The sequence below is a fragment of the Nannospalax galili genome, unplaced genomic scaffold (genome assembly GCF_000622305.1).
Source record: "Nannospalax galili isolate Female #2095 unplaced genomic scaffold, S.galili_v1.0 scaffold169, whole genome shotgun sequence".
In the NCBI taxonomy this organism is placed as follows: Eukaryota; Metazoa; Chordata; class Mammalia; order Rodentia; family Spalacidae; genus Nannospalax; species Nannospalax galili.
This window is the reverse complement of record NW_008360327.1, coordinates 5,052,957-5,077,443: the sequence shown is the minus strand read 5'-3', so window position 1 is coordinate 5,077,443 and position 24,487 is coordinate 5,052,957. Positions and strand designations below refer to the sequence as shown.

Here is a 24,487-nt window from a genome sequence, read left to right as displayed (position 1 = left end):
AGAAGAAGAAGAAGAAGAAGAAGAAGAAGAAGAAGAAGAAGAAGAAGAAGAAGAGGAGGAGGAGGAAGAAGGAGAATTAATAATGAAATGGAATCAGGTTAGATGTGCATCAACAGATGAACTGATGATAAAAACATTATATAATGAAATATGTATTATATAATGGAATTTTATTTGGCTTTAAAGAAAATTATGTTATAAAATGTGCAGGTAAGTGGATGGTGCAGGAAAGTGGGTTGTTCTGGAAATTACTTTATTAAATGAGTTGTCCCATACTCAGAAAGAGAAACACTGTATATTCTCTCTCATATGTAGATTTTACTTCTAGTTTTTATGTTTGTGTATTTCTGTGGAAATGAGTGTGGGTATGTCATGAAATTCAAAAAGGTCCAATGAGAAGGAAAACGAAGGTTACAAGGTAGGAAATGGAGGACGAGGATAACAGAACACATAAGACATAAAAGTAGAATTGGAATGCTGGTGGTCAAGAGTCCAAGTGGAAGGAGGGAAGCAGGGAGAGCAGGAGAGGAAGAAGAAATCCCAACAGAAATAAAGCATGCATGAACACACCGTAATGAAACCTCTTACTTTGTATACTAATTAAAATAATAAATAAATAAAATTAGTACAAGCTAGTTTGGCTAAAACAATAATACAGTCTAGAGTGCAGAACATCTAATTTCTATATTATTCAGATTCAGAGTGTTTCTTCCTGACATTTCTCTCTGTTCCACAAATGTCATCATCTTTATGGCTTTACCTTTTTACTCTTATTGCTATTGCTTTCCTGCAGACTTTATAGCGGCTTTGACAGTATCCCTCTTGATTCATTTATCTCCCCTCCTTTTCTCCTCTGCCTTTTCCTCCATCTATTTTTAAGTTACATGAAAGATAAGAAAATAACAGCCGGAAGGCTTTCATATTCACCCTATGGGATATATGAATCATCTACTCATGCATTCTGGTAGTTAATTGTTTCTTTTTCTAAAGAAATTGTCCTTATAGAGTGAACAAACAGAAATGTTGATATTGGTTCTTCTTTGACATTCTCTTTTTATCTGAACTTTTTTCTGTTACTATGCAAACATGTTTACAAAATTACCCAGAAAACTAAAAGAGGACATGACTAAGAAGGTACAAAGTTCTCAGTAGAGAGTATCTTAGATTCCTGCAGTTCTATGAACCTGGTCTTAGTTAAATGAATTGGTGCCATCTGCTTACTCATAGAAGTTCTAGACAATTTTTGAAGCTCAATTCTAGGAAACCAAAATGTTGGCAGTGGCACTTTTCCAAGTAGGTGCTAGCCAGGAACTGGAGCTTATGACATCATGAAAGTTAAAATCTCCTGCATTCTTCAATATTGCATCTTCTGTGGAATTTGTCTTTTTGTCATTTAGGGGAAATCTGTTTTTCAAAAATATAATGGAGGCTGATATGAAATTTGCCAAGTGTTCTACCCATATTAAGGGATCCTGCCATTGACAATTTCTAAATAGACCAAAAACAAAATGACTAAGGGATAAAGGGTGTGCAAGGTATATTTAACCCAGCTGTGGCTACTCTAAGAGGAAGCACTTGCATGCCCTGATGAGCTTTCCTCTGGACTGTATCTGCTGTTTATATATTACTACATCAATCATCAAGGTTGAGGGGAAGGACTATGGTAGCTGTATTTCATCCTTGTTACTGGGGCCACAGAAACAAACTATCCTAGTTCATGAAGTCTGGGACCAAAGGTACATATTTATAACCATGAATCTGTTCATTACTTTCTTCAACATCATCTCTCTTGAACTTGGTTTTCATGTACGGACAAGGTTGAATGCTAGGAACTTGGATTTCTCATGGCTTTCTCACCCTTTCCACACTTCCTATCTCCACCCTCTTTACAAATGCAGTGAAAAATGATCTGTACCAGAGAGAAGACGATGAAAGCCAATGACCAATCGCCAGTCTATGCCATGAATCTAAGAAAGAACAAGGCTCAGAGTTGAAGTCATCAAAGATAAAGACTAAAGTGGGAATGGGGCAGCAAAGAAGAGAGAGAAAGAGAAAGGAGAGGCAATGGGTATAGTTTTATCAGTATATCCCAAATATATATGGGGAACATTGTATGGTACACACACACACACACACACACACACACACACACTCACTCAGTACCAGGTCCAAGGGTAATTTATGAAATAGTTCTCTGCATTGGGGCATCAGATTTTGGAATCCTTAAACATTCAAAACTTCATAACTGGTGCTAAATTCTGTATTACAATATCCTAAACTTAGAGATAGTCTAGTTTACTTCAGTTTGTCTATGTCTTGCCTCCTCATAATTTCTTGTCCTCTGTGATTACTATTGTTATATATGCATACATACGTTTATAAATAATACACTGAATCTTTAGTGGTGTTTGTGTCTACCTGTGCTTAGGGCTGCCCACTTGTCATTAGATAACCTCTCAGGGAGCTACTCCGTAGAGAAAAGTGATTCCCCTCCGTCTGCATCCATTGATTACCTGTGGCTCTTCATCTTCAGGTGGGACCCCACGAGATTTTCCCCATCCAAATAGGCATGTCAACTACTTTTGTCATTATGCACATCTTCTTAGGCTACCACACCATGGAGATTTCATCAGTGCAGCTTCCTTATCATGTCTGGAATGTGTTAGCTAGCAGCAGGTGTGTTGTCTCTCTAGCACTTCCAGTCTTTCCACCTCCTCTTCTGGAGTGTTCCCTGCTCTTTTTTGGTCTTTTTGAGACAGGGTCTCCCTGTAGCCCCAGCTGTCCTGGAACTCACTATGTAGACCAGGCTGGCCTTGAACCTCACCGAGATCCACCTGCCTTGCCTCTGGAGTGCTGGGATTAAAGGTGTGTGCCACCATGCCCGGCTCCCTGCTCTTTATGTGGAGGCTGCATTGTAGTTTATCGCTTAGGGCTGGGCACCTTACAATCACTTAGTCTCTGCATTTGACCAGTTGAGGAACTTTGTGATAGTCTCTGTCTATTTCAAAAAGAAGCTTCTTTAATAAGTGGTGGGATGTATACTTCTCTGTGAATATAAGGACACATATGTAGACGATAGTAAGAAATGGTGTTGGTCTAGGAAAGTGACAGTAGTAGGTTCTCTAGGTTCTATGACCTCTTCAACCATGTGTACTTGGCTAAGTTCACAGTATCAGGCATGGATTGCCTTCCATTGAGCAGGCCTTAAGTCTAGTTGGACAACTTTGATTATCCCATGGTAAAAATGCCTCTAATGTCCCAATAGGAATAATTTTCTGGGTCAGTCATTATTGTGGATTGTATGTTTTACAGCTGAGTGGGATCATTAATTGCTTTTCTTTTGAAGGAAGTTTTATATATACTCATGCACTAAGATATCAAGGTAAATATGGAAAAATAACAAAGCACATTTGATTTACCTATAAAACTATTTGCATGTGAGAATGCTTAAGGCTGATAAAACCAATTGGAAATTTCTCTTGATGAAATCTTAACCGTTAAAATTGGTGTTTTTGCCTCAGAGAGATAATTTCTACACATCCCAGACTTAAATCTCTTATTAACCACAAGCTCCAGAGTTTGATAACAATGCAGGGATATGGTTTTCCATTTGAACTTCTGAAAAAAATAAAATCTGCGTGCACTAATGCACTAATGTCAGGAAAATGTCCTGTCTTTCTAGAGCACAATGAAGTTACAAATACGATTAGTGCATCTTCAATATAGTTAGATAATCCAGTTTTTCTCATTCTCTTGTACTTTTATGCAATATATAGATTTTGGTAGCCTTTTGCATTGTGAAAGTAGATAGATTTCTAACTGCTATCTCTAGGATTCTGGCCTCAACACCTGAAGAGCTTTGTCTTTGAAGTTATATGTACAGGAGACATAGGCATCAAGACAATTATATGTGAGCCTCAACAGATGCATTCTCAGACTAACTCATTTGGTGTTCTAGCTCCCTGCTATCTCCCCAATGTGCCAGATGTTTTCTTAAATTGCTCCCTTGTTCAGAAGATTTGAAATCAGTGGAGCATGGTAGTAAAGGGAGAGGGCTCTTTTGCTTAATTTTATTTCCTTTCTTCAAAACCTCCTGCCGCATCTCTGCATTGACAGACCTGGCTTAGTCCCTCTCTCTGATAAATACTGAATATTAGCTCTAAGTTTTCATTAGTCCAAACGGTGTATCCTGGAAGTATTTCATTTTTCCTGGATCACAATCTCAGGCAGACACTAACATTCTCAAATTAAAAAAAAAAAAAAAAAAAAAAAAAGGTAGAGGGAACAAGATAATCTCCTTGTGGTTTTGAGTCTCTTTGATGCCCCAGTGCAAGTACGTATACTAAGCTGCCAAGTTTCAAAAAGTGTTCCATGCTCTATGCTTAATACCTGCTGATGGTATTCTATAAACTACCCCTTTCTCTTTCTGGGAACTTGGGAACTTTGAAGGTTGTTACTGAACAGACTTAGCACTTCGCAGAAACATGTAAAATCCAGACTTAGCAGTTCAAAGAGTATGCAAAATCTGATCTGTTGTTTTGTTGAATGGTCCTTTGCTGTCCAGCCTAGAAGAGGAAATATATAATATAATGGAAGTAGCATTTCAGGGAAGCTAGGCTTTATTCTGATCCCCCTCTGCTAACCAGCTACATGACACTGGGAAAATAAGTTAACATCTGTGAAACCAATGCTTTCTTCCAAGTTGACCATCTTATGTTTGTTTTTGTACTAATGAAATGAATATTTCATACTTATTCTTTGTAACAAACTCCAAGCTGGACTCAAAAGATATGAAGATACAAAAACACGTTACCCACACTTGAAGCATATAGTCTAATAGACACAAAACTTATGGCTGCTAAGCAAATTGAATATATGATGTGAGTGATAATCAAGATTCCTGACAAAAAAATAAAATAAAAATTAAGTTTGTAGGAAAAAGATGAGCAGTGAGTGTTGAACTTGACTTACTTTTCCATTCTCAGTAGACAAAGTATTTTAATTTCTGAAACAAACTAAACTGCAGCATCCTGAAATTAATGGCTCCCCTACACTTAAGATTTGAGTGACTTTGGGGGGTATATTCTGCCAACTGATAAATCAAGACTCTAGCTTCTGTCTTTGAATGCTGCCATTTTAATTGCAGTGCCCCCAGGTTCTGGGAGGGAAGGCAGACTCAAATGTCATCTCAGGACCCTTAGTTCCCACTTTATTTTTCAAAAATACTTTACTCACATGCTTTGAATATCCAGGGTTATTCCTTTCACCCTTATTTCTAGACATGCTCTAACTTTATTCTGAAAACAATTTCCCTTCATTCCTACTAGAAAATTTCTACTCTGCTCGTGGTCATAACATTGCCAAATGCTGTCTATGCTTTCAAGACTGTCTTCACATTCATATAATTGTATATAAAATATAAATTGTGTAAAAATGTGATTTAATAGGTAGAAGTAGTAAATCTGCTGCATGTACATTTTTAATACTTAAAGGATATAAAATAATGTTAAAGCTTTGACATAATAAAGTTTTAATTTTTGAAGGAATCATAAAATCTAGTCCAAAGTGGTATTTGTTTAAGAATTCCTGAATAAGTGTCACTAATGGATAACAATTATGCTTATATATTTTAAATGAAGAGAAATATACCACTGTGTGTTTTATTTTGGAAGTTTTTTATTTTTTATTTTTTTACCTAGATTTGTGTTCTAGAACAATGGAGATAAAGCCTGTTTCTTTTTTAGCATAGCTATCCATTAAGTTTTTGGGTATTTATTTTGTTTTTGATACAGAGTCTCCTTGTAGCCCCATTTGGCCTGGAACTCACTATGTAGACCAGGCTGGCCTTGATCTCACATTGGCCTGCTTCTGCTGGGATTAAAGGCGTGCACCAAAATACCTTGTTCCATCAATCTCTTTAAAATGAAATATCCATGTTTTCTCTTAGTCTCAGCTTCCCAAGGATAGCCCCCATTCCTTCATGTGTGTTCCTGCAGCATTGAGATTTTCTTTTAAGTGTTCCAAGATCTGCCAGACTGAGGCTTGACACATGCAATAAGAAACTGTGGACCAAGAGAAAATAGGGAACACAGTAAATGAGAAAGGTCTTCTACATCCATGAGCAAGGATTATAAACCTAGGCTTCATAAAAAAGGAAAAAAAAGCTACTTGTCCATCTCATAGAACAAGCGAATTTTTGGTGATTAAAGGGGAATAGCCTCTATTAAGTTGAGAAAGTTTCTTACATGGCTAAATTTTCAATCAAGAGAGGAGAGAGAAATTAAATTTTCTTCTTATCCATTCTTATAGTCTTACCCCATGCCACTTTCTCCTTTCCTGCATTCTTTGATGTTTTAAGAAAAGGACTGGAGAGATGGCTCAGTGGTTAAGAGCACTGGTTGTTCTTGAAGATCTGGGTTTGAATCCCAGAATCAACATGGCAGTTAACAATCATCTGCAATTCCAGTTTCAGGGGCCCTCTTCTGTCCTCCATGGGCACTGCACAACATGAGTGCACTTACACACATGCAGGTATTACACTCGTGCACATAACATAAAACAAATGATTTTTTTTAAAGAAAGAAATTCTAAAACAGGAGTTGGAGAAATGGCTCAGCAGTTAAGAGCACTGGCTGTTTTTATAGAGAACCAAGGTCAGTTCACAACACCCACATGGCAGCTAACAACCATTCATAACTCCAATTCCAGGGAGTCTGATGTCCTTTTCTGGCCTCTGTGGGCATTGCACACATGTGATGTGTTTACATTCACACAGGCACAGCATTCATACACCTAAAATAAGTAATAAACTATCAAAAATAAACATAAATGTAAACTAATATTTTTGTTATTATTAAAAAAAATCAAAGTAAATTAAAAATTTATTATTAAAGTTGTAACTGTTTCTTTTTTCAGTGTTTGCTTGTCTGCTTGTCTTTTTCTATAAAATATTTCATATTTATACTTTTCAAATCCTTTGTCCAATTGCCATCATAAAAAAGGAGTTTGAATTTCTTCAAGTCTCCCTGTGCCCATTGCCACATCGGAATTCATGCTGTACCTAGAATATTTCTTTGGCTTATGGAATAAATGTATTCTTTTTTACTAACTGGTGATGAGTCCTTCCCCACCCCAAGCATGAAGGTTGACATCCTGTTCTGTGGTAACACCACAGGAAGAATAAGGTCACAGTATTGTCTGTACTGAGATCTACCACGTTCCTTGCAGTTTTAGGTAAACTCTTGCATAACTTCTTCATAGTACCGATTATGGCTTTTTTGAAATGCTCAGTGGGAGATGGTAGGGATATTAGACAAGGGTTAGAGAAGTTATGGATACCACTGAGCATCCAAGCTACAATTTGCTCTTTGTGTCAGACAAGTATCCTCAATTATCTGCTTTCCTGTGAGGCTTTCCCTTTTTATGCCACAACTTGAAGCTCCACATAAGTTTATGAACCTCTCTAATCCTGGTGTCTACTTTCATCCAAATGTTCAAACTTTGGTTTTCTTTCTTCACACTTATTCCAGTTGAAAAGAAAGCACTCTCCATCAGTGCAGCTCATTTACAAAACGTGATAAAGCGCAAGTGGTCAGTGCCACTAAAATTTGGGGGGATATTTTTCACTGTTTAGTGAACTGGGTCAATGAGTAACAACAGCACCTATTCAGATCACAATCCTCCAGAAGGGGCCTGAGAGCCCAGTACCTCACTTGACTATCACATGATATACTATCATATACCTTGTTAGGTTATTTAAAGGATAAGATTTGGGGATGAAATATATAAAAAGAAAAATTATATGCCACATACGCAAAAGTTATGTGTCACATACGCAAATATTATATGCCACATCACCCCATTTTTATAGTCAGTGCACCTCTCTTATTTCTTTCATTAAACAACTAGGTATTAGGCTAGTTTAATTCCTACCTGTGTCCTAAAATAGATTCTAAATTATAAGAAATATTTGAATATTCAGCAAAGGTGTTTTATTATTAAAACTATTTTCAGAATTAATTAAATCATGGCTATGAATGCAAGTAAGTAACTGTCATCTGACATATTAAGCTAAAAGGCCCTCTAGGCCCCTACCATATAAAGTAGTCTTATTTAATATGATCCCATATGATGTCACAAAATAGAAATGCCCATGGCCTGAACCCCTTATGTGTTTATATTTTATTTCTAATTCATTTAGCGTAATAAACTAAGCTTACATTCTCTTTGCTAAAAATTTTAGAAGAAAACTTTTCGTGTCCATAGTTTCCTCTCAGATGGCTACTGCCACTGAGTGCCACTGGCTGTGGACCAGTCTGCCAACACCACTCTCCTCAAAACCCACAAGTCCTAGGGCGTCCTACAGGCAGGCATTTACTAACAAAAAAATCACATTCAGCAGCGAGGGGAAGCTGACTAGATCCTGAGGTGTAAGAGGTGGGGTCAGGAGAAGCCGGTGGTCTAGGAGATCTTGCCCAAAACAGTCTAGATTTTAAACATACAATTTTCTTTATATTTTCCTAGAGTTCCTTTAAGCCCTCAGTGGGTGTAACCCTAATGCATCACATCACAATTCATCTGTAGGTTTCTATAAAGGTTTGGTATGATAGCTCAGGAAATGGTAGTGCAGTGCCTGGTTTCTATAGTTCCCTTTTCCTAATGACTAGCCTCCAGTTGTACTACTTACGTGCATGACACCTTAGAAATAAATGCCAGTAACACCTGATTCTCAAACAGGAATATATACTCTGTGAGAAATATAACGCACACACATACAGATTCTTTGTAACTTCCTTCTCATATGAATGCCACATCCTCCCCTGAACCGAGCCTATGACTGACTGACAAGCCCAATGGAGAAACAGCAGAAAACAGGAAAACATGCATTACATGTCGCCCTGCATTCATCAGGCCGCCCTTCAGAAAGGGGAAATAACAAAGAGTGAATGGTGGGAAGTCATTTTATCTGCTAGAAAAATAAGCCCTGCTCTCTACTCAAAAAACAAGTGGTTGTGAAGCAACCACATTATTTAAAGTTACAAGGCAAACAGGAAGAGGCAAACCAAGCACAGGCCCTGAGAACGTCTCGAAAAGGCTAAGGCTGGGCTGGACTGCAAACACGGTAGGCACGCTGACAGGCTCCAGTGGGTTGCTGTAAATTTAGAGCGTCTTGATGAGAAAGGAAAGAGGAAAGGAAAGTGTCAGTTCCCCTTTAACAAGCTATTTTGGGGGACAGTTGCTAATTAAAAGGAATAATGATGCTTTCTAGAACCAACCCCCATCAATTTATGCACTGACATCTGAAAACAAAAAAGCCCAATGCAAAAACACAAGCTTGAAGCCATAAAAATTTCTTGAAAAATAGGAGGTAGAAGATAGCTGTCTTCAGAGTTCCAGAAAACAGTGATACTTAAAGTTAATTAGCAATGCAGGTGACTTCAGGAAATGGGACTATCATTATTGGAACTTAAAATGTATAGATTGAGCCAAGAGCATTCCTAGTTCTAAAGCATATAAGTAGACATTTTTTGACAATATGACACGGGCTTGGCCCCGAGTCTCATTTCCCATTTGAGCAACATTTTAAAACATGTATCTCCACATTTTAGATCATCTCTGTGCTGGGGTTTTGTTGCTTTATAGATCAGTTTCAGGTTTGAGGGTGAATACTGTGACCATAAAGCCATTTAAATAGTTTCTCAATACCAGCAACTCAGGCTTTATCAGTGAGTGTTCTGGGACTGGAGTGAAGAGCTCATTATCAGACAGTCACTTGAGGCCAAGTCTACTCAATGGCACATCCCTTTTTCTTCCTCTATGCCATGGGATAAGAAACATTTAAGGAATGGTGTAAAGATGATGCTCCATGGCAGGGCAATTTGTCATGATGGATAAAGTTAATTTCTTTAGTACCAGAGCAAGCAGTTACATGGGAAAAGTCTTCCCTTTGGGGACAACAGGATGTCTGAGTCCATGGCCCTCTCAGAACCCAGGTATCCTCCTAGACACACACAACTAAAGTCCTTATTCCTTCTAGATATGTATTACATAGAAAGTGAACCAGTTGGCTGACAGTGATATTAATATATGTTTTCCCATTTCTCTACTCTGACAAGATATAGTGTCACAGAGAACCAAATTAACACACCGGGAGGCTTTGTCATTAAAGAAATACCAGTGTGCTTTGATTATTGCTGGCAAGAGAGCTGAGTGTGTGGGGCAAACAGTAATCCTATTCTCAGAACTAATATTCTTGCAGACAGCACAGCTCTGTCTCAGTGTATCTTGAATTGGGAGATGGGGTGTAATTTTTCAAATCTAGAGGGACAGAATGATTTCCAAGCTAGGTACTTAAAGGTATAGCCAGCCATAGATTGCAACGAACACAGCTGCCAGTGTGGCCATAATCATAAAAAAGAGTGAGAGAAGGAAACATGAGAGTCAAGGGAGAAAATCACAAGTGTTTCAAGCTCTATTTGTTTGAACAGAATATGCTATTTGTGAAACTAAGCCAGAAAGGCACTTAAGTAGAAGGGTAAAAATAAGATTTATTTATCTGAAGGAAATTATCAGATATAACCAAGCAATTTACTAAAAGATTTTCAAAAGCCTTCACTTTATTCTTATAATTGTGTTGTTTGCCTTTGCATTCAAATGAGGCTATTACCATTTTGGGGTTTTAAAAATACTTATACACGTTGTTTTTGTATTTGATTAAAATCAGTTCATTATGAAAAAAAAAAAACAAAAAAAAAACAGGTCCTAGACCAGGAATCAAAGACCCAGTCTCCCAGTGCACATCCATCCCTTACTCATCTGCTAAGGTTAATAAACTTTTTCATCTTGGAGCCTCAGTTTCTTCATCCAATAATAACTATAATAATATTCTTTTAAGCCTAATACCTAGGATTGTGCACATTCAGTGTGAGAGTTAATGGAGAAGCCTTGCCTGACCTTCCAAATGGTGATCATTTCTTAGTAAGCACTAAGCTGTAGCAATCCCCTGTTACCTGCAGAAGAATATATATGGGGTTGGGGAACATACAGAAAGCCTCACATTCTCTCAGAAATGGATGTAACATGTGTTCTGCTCCTGAAATAGAAGCCACTGAACCTACTTGGAGCCTAACTGACTGCTCATATTGCCAGGCTAGAGGGGAGATAAGCTGGACGCATATTACATAAAGCATAAAATGAAGATAAAGCCTACACCTAATTGTGTTGATTGTCTCAAAAGCCTAGTATGATATTCAGTCCTTAAGGGAACAGGTAATCACATCCATCATGAGATAATTTGGGCCTGAAAGATATTCTAAGAAGAGTGCAACCAAAAGCAGTGATTCAGAGGAAGGCCTGTCTCCGAAAGAGAATACTCCAGGTTCCAGTGAGGGAAGAAACAATCTCCACAAATGACTGTGCGGGAGAGCAGCTGCTGTGAAGGCGTTCATCAAAGTCTGTAAGAACAATGGTGATAAAGTTAACAATTGTTCAGCCTTTGGCAACCAGCAGAAAGTGGTTTGTAGGGACAGAACCCATACCTAAAATAATCAAGTCCCAGGAATAAGGTCGTGGAGTATATGAACACTAACCAAAACCAAAAGGTAATAAACAACTTCCTCCACAAAATGATTCAGATTTTTTAAAAAAACATGACAGATTAGATTTTTCTTTCACCCAGACCCTAGGGATATGTCAACACAGGCAAAATAATGCTGTTTTACAAATAAAGAAAGGAGGTTTTGCTTTTGGGGAAATGGTCAGGAGGCCCCTACCTTAGCTGAGGAACTATTGGCAGCTGATCACTGCTGGGTGAGAGAGAGTTGATCTTCTTTAAGGGAGTGATGCTAGATAGGCTGAATAGGCTCCTGTGGATGGATTCATATCGAGAGACAGCTGGGTACACAAACTTGACTCTGTAAGCTTTAACAGATAAGACAGAATGTGGGATATCCTGGGGGTGACCTATGGGGAGGTACAGATAGAGGAGGTCTAAATATGATTAACAAGTATGAGATTCACAAAAAATCAATAAAAATACTTTGGACAACAAAACAAAGAAAGAAGGTTTTGAAAGCTTAAGGAGTTTTCCCATGGTAACAGTGATATGAAAAAAATTAATTTTTCTTAAATACACTTATGAACATGGTCTTCAGTGGAACTGCATGGAAAGGGGTTAAATTAAGATTATTATAATACATGAATAGTGAAAAGGGGTTTGTGAAAAATGATACTACAGTAACTCATTAGTAATGGCTTCTAAGGAGGCAATGTCAGCCAGCACAATGCATTTCCAGGGTCATCTGAGGGTACTCATTGCCAGGAAAGTGGTAGGGGCGGTATTCATTTCAAACCTGTGAAGAAGGAATTAGTATTTAGGAAACGGACCACGAATATTCAGAATATGGAGCCAGAAAATCAACACAAAGAGGTATTTCTTCCTCTTGCAACAAAGTGCATGTCTGGAGCCCCAGAACAGTATTCTTTGGACAATAATTCTTCAGTATGTTTATTATTCAAATTCTTAGTTCATATAATAAATGCAAAAATCAAAATAATTTAAAAATCAAGTATATGAAACTGTAACTTATTTTAAATAATCAAAATCATCTTAAATCTCAAATCCTATTCCAATGATGCCAGAAAACTGGGTAACACCAGTCTAATCTGTCAGCTTGTTTGCAGTATCAGGGGAATCTTCTGAGTGGACGTTTTCAGTTTTGATTAAGTATAAATTATTAGGTTCCCTCTTGTGTTTAGGATTTTCAGAGTCATTTCTATGACCTCTGTCTACCTCAAAGCTCACAATAGTATCTCATGATTTAATATTTTTTGTTTGCTTGTTTTTGAGACTGGGTCTCCCTATTGGCCCAGCTGGCCTAGAACTCACTGTGTAGACAAGGCTGGCCTCCATTTCATAGAGATCCACCCACTTCTCTCTCCCAAAGGTATGCACCACCAAGCCTGCTGTTTTAGTATTTTGGATAGCACTGCTTTTATACTTGGATCTAAGGTCCATCTTAGGTTAATTTTTGTGTGAGGTATGAAATATGAATCAATGCTGATCTCTTTCCTAAGGGTTATCCTATTTTCTTGACGACATCATTGTTGCAAGACTTCCTAATAAGAATCAATGCTGATCTCTTTCCTAAAGATTATCCTATTGTTCTGGACTTCCTTGTGAAGAAATCATTGATTAAATATGTGTGGGTCTGTATCCGGAGGCTCTCTGCTGTTTCTCCATTCTTTTGGTCTGTTGTTACACAAATGTGACTTTATTAACTGTAATGCTTTTTGGAAGAAGTGTAATAAAGTAGTTTAGATATTCAAACTTTGCTCTTCTCCAAGATGTAATATGGGCTGGTCTAGTTCTTTGAAATCTTGTATGAACTGTATGATATCTTCAGGTGCTCAATAAAATTTAGGCTTAAAAGATGTATTGTTATTCAGTTGAGTTGATCACTGCTGGGGGCAATGTACACAGTAATGATTCTGCCAGTGTATGAACATGGCACAGCTTACCTCTTAGTCTTTTTCAGGCATGTTCAGTGAGGTCAAAGGTAGATAGCCTTTTTTATTTTTCTGTTTTTACATTTTTGTACAGGGTCTAACTATGTAGCCCTGTCTGGTCTGGAACTCACCATATAAACCAGCTGGCCTCATACTCACAGAGATCGTCTGCCTCTGCCTCTGAAGGGTTGTGATTATAGGTATACTCCATCATACCTGGCAAATACAGATTATTGCCTTTATCTATGCAATTTGATCACATATGTATTCCCTCATAAATATTCCATGTATGAATCTATCTCAAATAATTTCTCTAGATCTTTTGAGAGTAATTTGCTGACACAATGCCACTTATTGCTAAATGTTTTATTAGGAATATATTTCCTAATGTACAATCAGCCACAGACCTACTATCAAATCATAGAATTTAAAAGTGATACATTATTGAGATTTTTCAGATTTTCCCCCAATTGTGTCCTTTATGGTAAAATTAAATTCTAGGTCGAGTACTGTCTGCCATTGTCTTTCCCCACTAGTCTTTTTAATCTTCTTGAAGAAAACTGTCTCACAGAATTGACAGTGATGATGAAAGTGCTGCCCGTCTTCCATGCCCAGTGCGCTTCTACACATAATCACTTAATATTTCAGATATGAGTATTAGAAATCTATTTTTATTTTATGTATTAATCAACTTAATTTAAAGCATTAATGGATAGTTAAAGAATAATTCTTCAGTCTTTTGCCCTTGTTTTATAAATATTCTTAATTATGCACTAGAGAATCCTTTCACTTGGGTTTATCAGATGACTTTTCATGATTAGACTTAATTCAGATTGTGAATTTGGGGCAGTTAAAATTTCAGGAGTGATGGTGTATTCTTCACAGTACATTGTCACTGAAGGCCCCAGATAGGAAATTGTTTTATTACTTCTGATATGCATTTGAATTACTTCTTAACAAGCTTTCTGCTGAACTTCTCTATTGTTAAGGGAGATTTTCCTCTGTTTACAAGAAAGTATCTTATGGGGGGATACTCTGAGAGTACGTGAATATCCTTTGATTTATTAATCTTTTACAGATTATTGTAACAATCATTGTTCTTGTTTAAGTTGTTACCATAAACTATAAAATTACTTTTCCCAAAGTTCCTTGTTATCATCTGCTGAAGGGTTAGTACAATATAAGATACTCCAGCATTACCAGAACCAAGGCTTGACATTACCATGTTAATCATAGGTCTCTTGATGAAAAATAGTTCATGGAGAATGACATCAACTGGAGCATTGAAATACGTGACTTAAATACAAAAAGTCAAAATAAGTTTTGTCATTAAAATGTAAAAAGTAATTCTCTCCTACTATAATGTGTTTTATCATTACTTGTATGCATTTAACATTTGGGTATATATATTTAATCATCTCATTTAATCCTTATAATAACACAATCTGATTATAACTTTGAGAACTGAGAGATCCAAAGATCTGAGACCCTAAAACACAGATAAGGAACAAATTGCAAATATCTTTGAAAGGTGGATTGTCATTTGTCACTTTCATTTTCAGTCAAACAAAATAAATGAATTTGAAGAGATTAGGAGAGTTGTTTTTATTGAAATAACATTTAAATAGCCGGGCATGGTGGCACACACCTTTAGTCCCAGCACTAGGGAGGGAGAGGCAGGCGGATTGCTGTGACTTCAAGGCCAGCCTGGTCTACATAGTGAGTTCAGGTCAGCTGGGACTACAGGGAGATCCTGTCTCAAAAAGACAAAAATAATAAATAAATAAATAAATAAATGCTTTATTACATTCAAAAGGAGAATCTTCCATATATTTAAGTATTTAGCTATTTTAGTGAGACTTGATTGGTGACATTTATATTTACTCCGTGTGTCTTGACATTATTGCTGAGAGCAGCAGGCTTCATAACCTCTGAAAATTCTTACACATCAAGTGTTCCATAAATCTTGAGCAGACCAAAATTAGATGGCTGACTGTATGATAGAATTGTCACCAACTTTATTGTTGCGTTTTTTGGAACTGAGAATGTGTTAGCTCATGAAGGCATTGGGAAGTAGAGGAGTTGCTTTTTAAGAAAATGAAAACCAGAAGTCAGTATCAAGAGACAAAAGAAGATTATGTCAGAATCCTGGAAGTCACCCTTAGTGGAAGGGACTTCTTGAGCCAGAATCATATCATTGGAGTGAAAGATACTAGATTGAGTTAATTCTTTCCCTGGCATGGTAATTCACAAAAGAGCAATACAATATACCCTTTGATGGAGGGGTCCTATTGTGAACAGTACAATAGTGATAGCAGGAGTTCCTCAGGTGACAGGAAAAAAATTCATGAGGTGCACAGTCTTTCCCAAGGCGATTTTCTACTAAAATATCTATCCACAGAGTTCTACAACTGTCAACATTGATATTTTTATGACAAAAGTAATTACATCATCAAGGGGAAAAGGTTTAAAGAGGCCAATGATAAACCATCTTATTTTTTGTTTCTCTTGCCCCTCTACCCCGTCACCACTCCAATTCAGTTTCTAAATCTGTCTGGGACAAGGACTTGACTGATCATCTCATTTACATTATATGGGTTGCCGATCAGCCATTTCTAGCAGCATAAAATGGTGCCAGTTTGCTAACAAAAGAATTTGATTCCATAAAAGTCCCAATTACCTTTAAAACACCAACCTCTAAGACATGCATGAATTTCAGAGTACTGCAGACATGAAGCCTGAAGTTGGGGAAACAGATGTGGTCAGCACCTTAAGCTTTACAATCAATTTCATCAAATCCCTTCTCACTTGAATCCAAAATTTTATCTTCAAGTTATCAACTCTCAACCCTCTTATAATTTTTGCATATATGGGTGGATCAGAAAATATGTATTTAGCTGAGTTTATATGGCAATTTATTTTAGAATTCTACATCTCTCTGTCACCTAACTAATATTTATTGAACATTGCTGTTACACATGCTTTATGTTATCCCAGTATCTAAGGAACATGACATAGAGTTCTTACTACTTTGGGGGTAAGTGGAAGATGTGTGAGACAAAAAGAAATCATAAGACAAAGAAAAACAAACAAAGGAATCAAACAAAAAAAACAAAAAAAGACAAAGATCATTGGTAACTGGAACAGTTAGAAAAGTTTTCATAGTGGCATGTTATATTTGATGCTGTAACACGTTTTCATCAGATAGAAGAGATGAAGAAACTGGCATGAAACTACTGAATAGAGTGTAACTATAATCAGTTGGTCAAATTGTAAGGAAATGACTATTTTTTAAAAATATGGACTTGACCTGTAGTATCTGGAATGTATTATCTAGCACATGTACCATACGATGTGTCATTCAAATAATCCATTAGTTGTAAAATGATAGCAATGGAAATAAGACTGGTCCTTCATGCAACCTGGTGTTGGAACTTGCTCTCTGGCATGTAGACTATAGGCACTTCACTGAAATTCAGTCAATTACATATTTTCCTTGGGACTTTAACTGAGAATGAATAAACCTAAGGCACGGGGAATAAATTTGGAAGGCCTCTAAAATGAAAATTTTAAAACACTGAGGAAATTAAAGAAGACAATGGAAGATGGACAGACCTCTGATGCACATGGATTGGTAGCATTAATATTGTGAAAATGGCCATCCTACAAAAAAGCAATCTACAGATTCAATGTAATCACTGTCAAAATCCCATTGCAATTCTTCACAGAAATTACAATAATGATCTTGAAATTCATATGGGCACACAAAAGATCCAAGACACCCAAAACCATCCTGACCACTGAAAACTGTTGCATCACCATTCCTGACTTCAAGTTATGTTACAGAGATAAAAGCACGGTACTATTACAAAAAAGCAATGAAAGATAATCAATGGAATAGAATTGAGGACCCAGATATAAGTCCATGTACCTATAGTCACCAGATCTTTGACAAAGATGCCAAAAACATATATTGGATGAAAGAGTGGATTTTTAACAAATGTTTTTGGGGAAAACTAGATATTTACATGAAGCAGAATGAAACTTAATCCTTCTCTCTCACCCTGCAAGCAAATCATTTCTAAATGATTAAAAGATCTTACCATTGGACATGAAGCTGTGAAACTTCTAGAAGAAGGAGTAGGAAATACACTTTAGGATACAAGCTCAGGTGAGGACTTTCTGGGTAGGACTGTGGTCACCCAGGAAATAAGATCAACAATCAATAAGTGGAACTTCATGAAGTTAAAAAGCTTCTGTACTACAAAGGAAACTCTAAATCAACTGAGGAGGCATCTTACAGAATGGGAAAAGAATCTTTGGCAGTTAGCTATATGTCTGAAAGAGGATTCATGTCTAGGATATACAAAGAACTCAAAAAGTAAACAGCAAGAAAATACATAACCCATTTCAAAAGGAGGCTACAGAATGAACAGAAATTTCTCAGAAGAAGAAATACAAATGGCTAAGAAAATTGTTATTAAGTTTTTTGTGCATTTTGTGTAATAGATCTTAATCAAATTTAGACACCTTCCCCAATCTGAGCCTCCCTATAGCACCCCCACCGCCACTGGATTTCATACATTCTGTCATCTATGTTAAGACCTTTCTGGCCTTTTAAAAGTATTCGACATTCTTAGCTATGGGGAAAATGCAATTTAAAACTACACTGAGATTTCATCTTACTCCAGTCAGAATGGCTAAGATTAAGAAAGCAAATAATCTTGGCAAGGTTTTGGCGAAAAGGAAACTCTCATGCACCATTGGTGGGAATGCAAATTGGTATAGCCACTATGGAAATCAGTGTGGAGGGTCCCCTAAATTTAGAAATAGATCTTCCATATGACCCAGTTATACCACTCCTGGGCTACCCAAAGGACTCTATTTCCTAGTACAGAGAAACATGGTCCTCCATGTTCATAGCTGCTTTATTTACAATAGATAGGACATGGAAACAGCCTAGATACCCATCAATTGAAGACTGGACAATGGAAATGTATGCAGTGGAATTTCATTCAACTGTAGAGAAAAATGAAATTATGGAATTTGCAGGTAAATGGATGGAGCTTCAAAATATACTGAGTGAGGTAACACTCACCCAGAAAGACAAACATCACATGGTCTCATTCATGCATGGATCTTAGTGTCGAATATTTAGATTTGTGTGCTTAATTTTACTTGTAGAATCTAGAAAACTGAAAAGTGACCAGTTGGTGGGGACAGGGGAGCAAGATCTTAAGTTCGGGCGGTGCGGGGGAGATAGTGGAACACTGGTGATATGAAGGGGTAAAAGGAGATGATGGGGCAGGCACTTTAGGTGTAGGGGAATGAAAGGGGAGGGTAGAGGATGTGTGGGAGGAATAATTAGCACTGTTTTTAAAAGTCATATGGAAGCCTACTATTTTAATGTAGAAACAATAGAAATGGAAGGTCTGAAAGGGGTGAGGCATGACAGGGCAATGCATAGAGGGAATGTAAGTAAGGAGAACTAACACTAAAGAGCTTTCTAAAAAGTCATACGGAAACCTACTGTGTAAAACAGATAAACCCTATATATATATATATACTCTTATAAAAAGTTTGAATGGAGTTACCCTACAGAGGGGAACAGGGGATTATGTCCATTCCACAAGCCATATGTTGCCAGATAAAAAGCACAGAGCCAGGTGTGGGATACCTCACCATGAATCATTATTAGAGGTGTCCCAGAGACCCTCAAAGCAAACAGTGCTTGCTATTTCTGTTGCTCTTAGTTGCCCACCAGAATTGATGTAAATATCTATTGCTGAAGACATCACACACATTGGTCATAAAACAAGAAGAAATCAAGTTGGTACTGACCAGGGATCTTCCTCCTTGCTGGTTAGCTTTCAAAGTACCACAAAGTCCTATGTAGGCTGTTGTGAGGAGGTCATCAACAGTCTTACCCAGCTGTGAACCCTTGAACTATAATAGTGAACAGCATGGCAAAATATGCTAATGGGTACAAACACTATGGGATAAATCTCCTACTATTATTCTGCTAAACATACATACTATGAAATTGCCCCCTAAATTCCTACATCCATGCCCATAGATTAATACTTAGTGCAGCTCTCAGACATCATCAAAGAAGTTTCTTTGTGCAGTGGATGATAGGTAACACAGAAACTCACAAATGGCCAAAGTGTAGCGAATGAGTGACTGTGGAGTGCTCGGTCACAAATGTGAAACATATATCACCCCTCCTCAAGGTTCAGGCACCATCAGAGAAAGATTGTAGGAGCCAGAGGTCTATGAAAATCAGGGACTGAAACAGTGTCATCTAGTCATGACAGGCCCACCACATTCATGAACTCATAGCAACTGTGTATGAACAAGACCTGCATGAGTTCAAGCAGGTAAAAATTTTAGCATGAAAGGGGAAGAAGAAGTTCACAGGTTCCCACTCCTCACTGAGGAGCTATGGACAGTTGATGGCTTCTGGGGCAGGGAGAGTCACTTTTCTTTAAGGGTGAGGCCCCTGGATGAACACACTTCAGTGGATGACTCCACAACCATAAGTATATGTGTAGCACAAATTGGACTCAATGAATTGGTTTTTTTTTTTAAAAAAAAAAAAGAGAAAACAAAGTTGGTAGGGATAGAGAGGTGGTGGTGGATCTGGGAAGAGTTAGGGGGAGGTACAGGGTATGAATAGGATAAAAATGCATTATATGAAATTCTTAAATAATTAATAAAAGCATGAATTTTTAAAAACTGTAAGTACAGTTGATGTATATTAATAAAGTATATTATTTCCTCTTGTAACTTTTATTTTATTTTTATTATTAAATTCTTTTGAATACATGATTTGTGATAACCCATAGTGTACCATAATCGTATTGTGTTTATTAAATATTTAGCTTTACCTATTAAATATTGTATTATCTTTCAAAATAAAAATGTTTTCTAAATCAGAGACAAAAAATTAGTTTTCAATATATTTCAAATTGGGTCTTTTTTACTGACTCGCATTTTTCTTCAACTTTTCAACACGGTCTAAAGCCTTAGAGTGCCCTTTGACCCCTTTTTGTCCTTATAACATCATCATCAAGTCTAACTACACTGTAGTTCAGGAACTTACCACTGAGCTTCCAGATCAGACTATTCATTTCTTTGCCTTTACATAATTTTTATCCTCTCCTTTATCTAGAGCACTAGGGGAGAGTTGCAGAAATAAAAGTTCTGGAGGAAAAATAAGTAGAAATAACTAGGTTAGTAGTGCACATCTAAAAAGGATTAAGTCTAAACAGAAAAATGAGTGACTTAAATTCATAGATAGGTTATCAGAATTTTCATTTCTGTCACAAAACATATGACATGAACAGCATATGGGCAGAAAGATCTACACGGGCTCACAGCTTTAGACATTTAGCCTGTCCTGACAAGGAAGGCGTCACAGCACAAGCTACATCAGGATGGTGTCCTGGGAACAGAGCAAGACAGAGAGGTCCTAGACAAGACAGAGTGTCCTGAGACCTGACTTCAGGTTTCTTGCTCCTCCACTGACACCCTGCCTTCTTAAGTTTCAAGAACCTTCCAAACTAGCATCGCCAACTGTGGATCAAATATTCAACACACGAGACTATTGGGGATGTTCCATATTTAATCCTTAATTACAGATGATCTTGAGAAAAAGATTCTGTAGCATAGTGGTCGTGGATATGAGGTAAGAAGGAATGAAAGTGAGGGCTGGAAATGTACATAGTTGCTTACAATATGAAAAGAAGGTAATCACAGGAAGGGACGGCAGGAGTGTGGGAAAATTCTATATATGTAGTGGTAATAAAACATGAGAACTGGAGCTGTACTTACTCTCCACCAACTCTGACTTCAAGCACATTGAGATTATTCCATTCTGCCTCAGATTCTTCATCTTTGAAATGCAACTAATAGAACCCATCTCATTGAATATTGAGTTTGCACATATAAAGTGCTTCTGGTGTCACTAAACTAGCAAGGCATAAATCCATAATTCTGAATGGAAGTTCCTTTATCACATTTTGAAAGTCCAAAGCATTCTTTAAGAGATAAGCTGGATATGTTGTCTCATGCCTGTAGTTCTAACACTAATGGGGCAGAGACAGGAAGATCTATGAAAGTTCAAGGCAACTCTGGTTTATATAGTAAATTCCAGGCCAGCTGGGGCTACATAGAGATGCCATCACAAAATACAAATAAACAAATGAAGCACGAATAAGAACAAAAATTTTAAAATGAAAAAGAGAGAAAAGCTTAGCAGAGTTAGATCAAGAAGAAAATTAAACAGCCCAGATTTAAGATTGACTTTCCACGTGAAGGTGCCTTGCCCTTTTTATGTAGGGATCAGAAGGAAAGGAAAGTACTTCAGTGAGACTATTCATAGTTCTAACACGAAGGAGAATGTGTGATCAATAGATAGTGTTGTATAAGTAGTATGCTTTTCTGCACTGGCAGAGAGACTAGATTGCCTAGGCGCTAAACTGTGTATAGAACGATCTTTGTAAACATCACTACAATAGCTAAAATAGCTAGTCATCACTTTGTTCTGAGTCAAGCAAGAAATACTTAGCTGATGATCTTATTCCTAGATGACCCGTCTTTTCAATATTTTGGCTTCTTTCCATCTATAAAGTAAATAGGCGTGCCAATTCACTAGGACCAGAAATTTTGTTGCTTTGATTTGATACTTACCCTTTTCTGTCTAATTTAAGTGATGGAGTATTCACTTCATAGAAAGGAGATGGGGTAAACTGTGGGCATAATGTTTACATGGCTTTATATTCTAGAAAAGGCCCCACAAATCTTTGTTTATAACCTATGGGCCTTCCTTCACTATAGTTCACAAATATTTATGCATCCCAGACGAGTATAGAAATTGGAGGGTCACATTACGTTACATGGAGATGTATACCTGCTCTGTTCAAGGGCTGTCTGATTTTACCCATCAAACCAGAGTACTATGCCAAGTAGCTTCGGAGAAGCAGACAGGCCATGGGCCTTAAAAGGGGAAATATTTTCCTTCATTTCTCTTTCCTTCATTCCGATCCCACAAATTAGACTCAAAACATATGCTGGCCCTGGGATCCATTCAGTTCCAAATGTCAGTGTCTCACAGGCCAAAAGCCGCCACCAGCCTCTGCTACTAAAATGATAGGAATCTGAAAACAACGCCTTCTGAGTCAGAAAACAGATAACCTCTTAGGGAGCCTTGGCATGCATCTATTTCATTTCCTTCTAATAATAATCCTGCTGTTCAAGAAAGACAGAGTTCATAAACCCCACTTTATAAATAATCAAGTTTAAAAATCACTTAACCAAGTCTTCCCACTCCTTCCTTTCTGGATTGCACAGACTCCATGAAGTGGTGTTCCACAAAAGAAAACAAAAAGGACTGTCAACCCATTGCTTATCAATACATCTTGATCAGTATAGAAGCAGTGACTTAAATCTAAAAACCTATGTACTTTCAGCATTTGCCTCAGAATGTGGCATGGAATATTCAACTCAATACTAAAGATCTAGACAGGTAAAAACAAAACCATGGAGGACACTTCATTATCTATTTCTTTTGGGGTGTTTATTCTCATCTTCACTGAAATAGACTCAGTTTTACTGTGTTGAATATATCTAAGGGCTATCAAAAGAAATAGTGACCCAACAGCAATAATGGGTAACTTTATTTCAAAAATGTATTCATTGTTTGAGAGAGTCTATACCCACTGTTTCTCTAAAGATAGGTAACATTCACAGAATACATCCCCTTTACAAATATGCCCAGGAACAGAAATCATGTCCTCTACTTCTTCAAATGCATACATAGAAGTACAACATAGCCAACGCTTATGAAAGGTGAAATCAAAGCACAGTACAAAGCTCATGCTTCTTAACTAGAAAACATTTTCTTACCTCACCAGTTTCAATTTCCTCTTGCCATGATCACTGAGCATTCCAGATTGCTCGTGGCACCAGTAGTTTATCTTTCTTCTTCCACCTTCCAATTAGCAGTCAATTAACTCTTAGTTAGAAGGAAAGATTTAGATGCCATGTTGGACTGAACTATTTAAAATAAATGCAACCACGATATAGATATTGACAATAATACCCACAACTGTCACATTAAAATAATAATTTTCAAACTCCACAGTAACAAAGTAATGAGGGAGGTTTGATCACAATAGTGGCCTAAGGTATCTAAGGGAAGCAAACGCAAATGCCAACTGCGGATCCTCTATGCACTCTGATTTCTCTCTGTCCTAAAAACATTAAATATTTTGCTAAGGATTCCACTGACCCTAGAGCTGAGAAACAGAAGGAAATCCATTATTTGGTGCATCCTTCATTCCCACCTTCCCTAACCCGAGCTCAGTTTCCAAAAGCTAACACAAAAGGCATATTATATACCGTCATCTCCATGGCCTGAAGGTACCTGACTCGAGCTGGGAGCCTGTCCAGTCCAGACAGAAGGAAAATATTACCCTTCTATTTAATGAGGCAGTGTTGAAGGATTAATCATTAAGTAAATAGCAACAAGCCAAGAGGTTTGCAGGAGAGACAGAGCCCCACCCCATGTTCTCAATTTTTCTGGGATTCAGGACGGAAATTATTACAGGAATAGTTTGGAAAGGGCTTCACTAACAACCATCTTGCAGGGCAAGATGGAACAATGTGTGAAACCTCAACTATGACCTGGCCAAAAGGGAAGTTCATTCTCAAATCCTTACAGAACATAGGCCTCTTTTGTCTAGCAGTAGACATCCTGCACAGGATTGGAAAAAGCTAGAAAACATTCACTGCCTGGTCCTGTGTTACTGTGAGATTTAATCATACCATTTAACTTTTTGGAGCTTTGGCTGTCTCCATTTAAAAATATGATCAGAGTGCAGTATATACATCTATGAAAATGTCAATTTGAAAATAATATTTTGTGTAATTAGTATAAACTAATAAAAATCTTTAATTTTATGCAAAAGCTGATAGT

General features: G+C 37.3%; 1 long non-coding RNA gene across 2 annotated transcripts; it reads right to left on the bottom strand.

Moving 5' to 3' along the window:
• Window positions 1-5,887: 5,887 nt before the first annotated feature.
• Window positions 5,888-23,956, bottom strand: LOC115068937. Of its 2 annotated transcripts, XR_003848278.1 has the most exons (4): window positions 23,911-23,956; window positions 23,416-23,524; window positions 11,772-11,919; window positions 10,600-11,453 (listed from the first exon to the last, which is right to left on the bottom strand). It is a non-coding gene; the product is annotated as an uncharacterized LOC115068937 (long non-coding RNA). The 2 variants fall into 2 exon arrangements; XR_003848279.1 differs by lacking the exons at window positions 10,600-11,453; window positions 11,772-11,919 and adding an exon at window positions 5,888-6,062.
• Window positions 23,957-24,487: the final 531 nt, after the last annotated feature.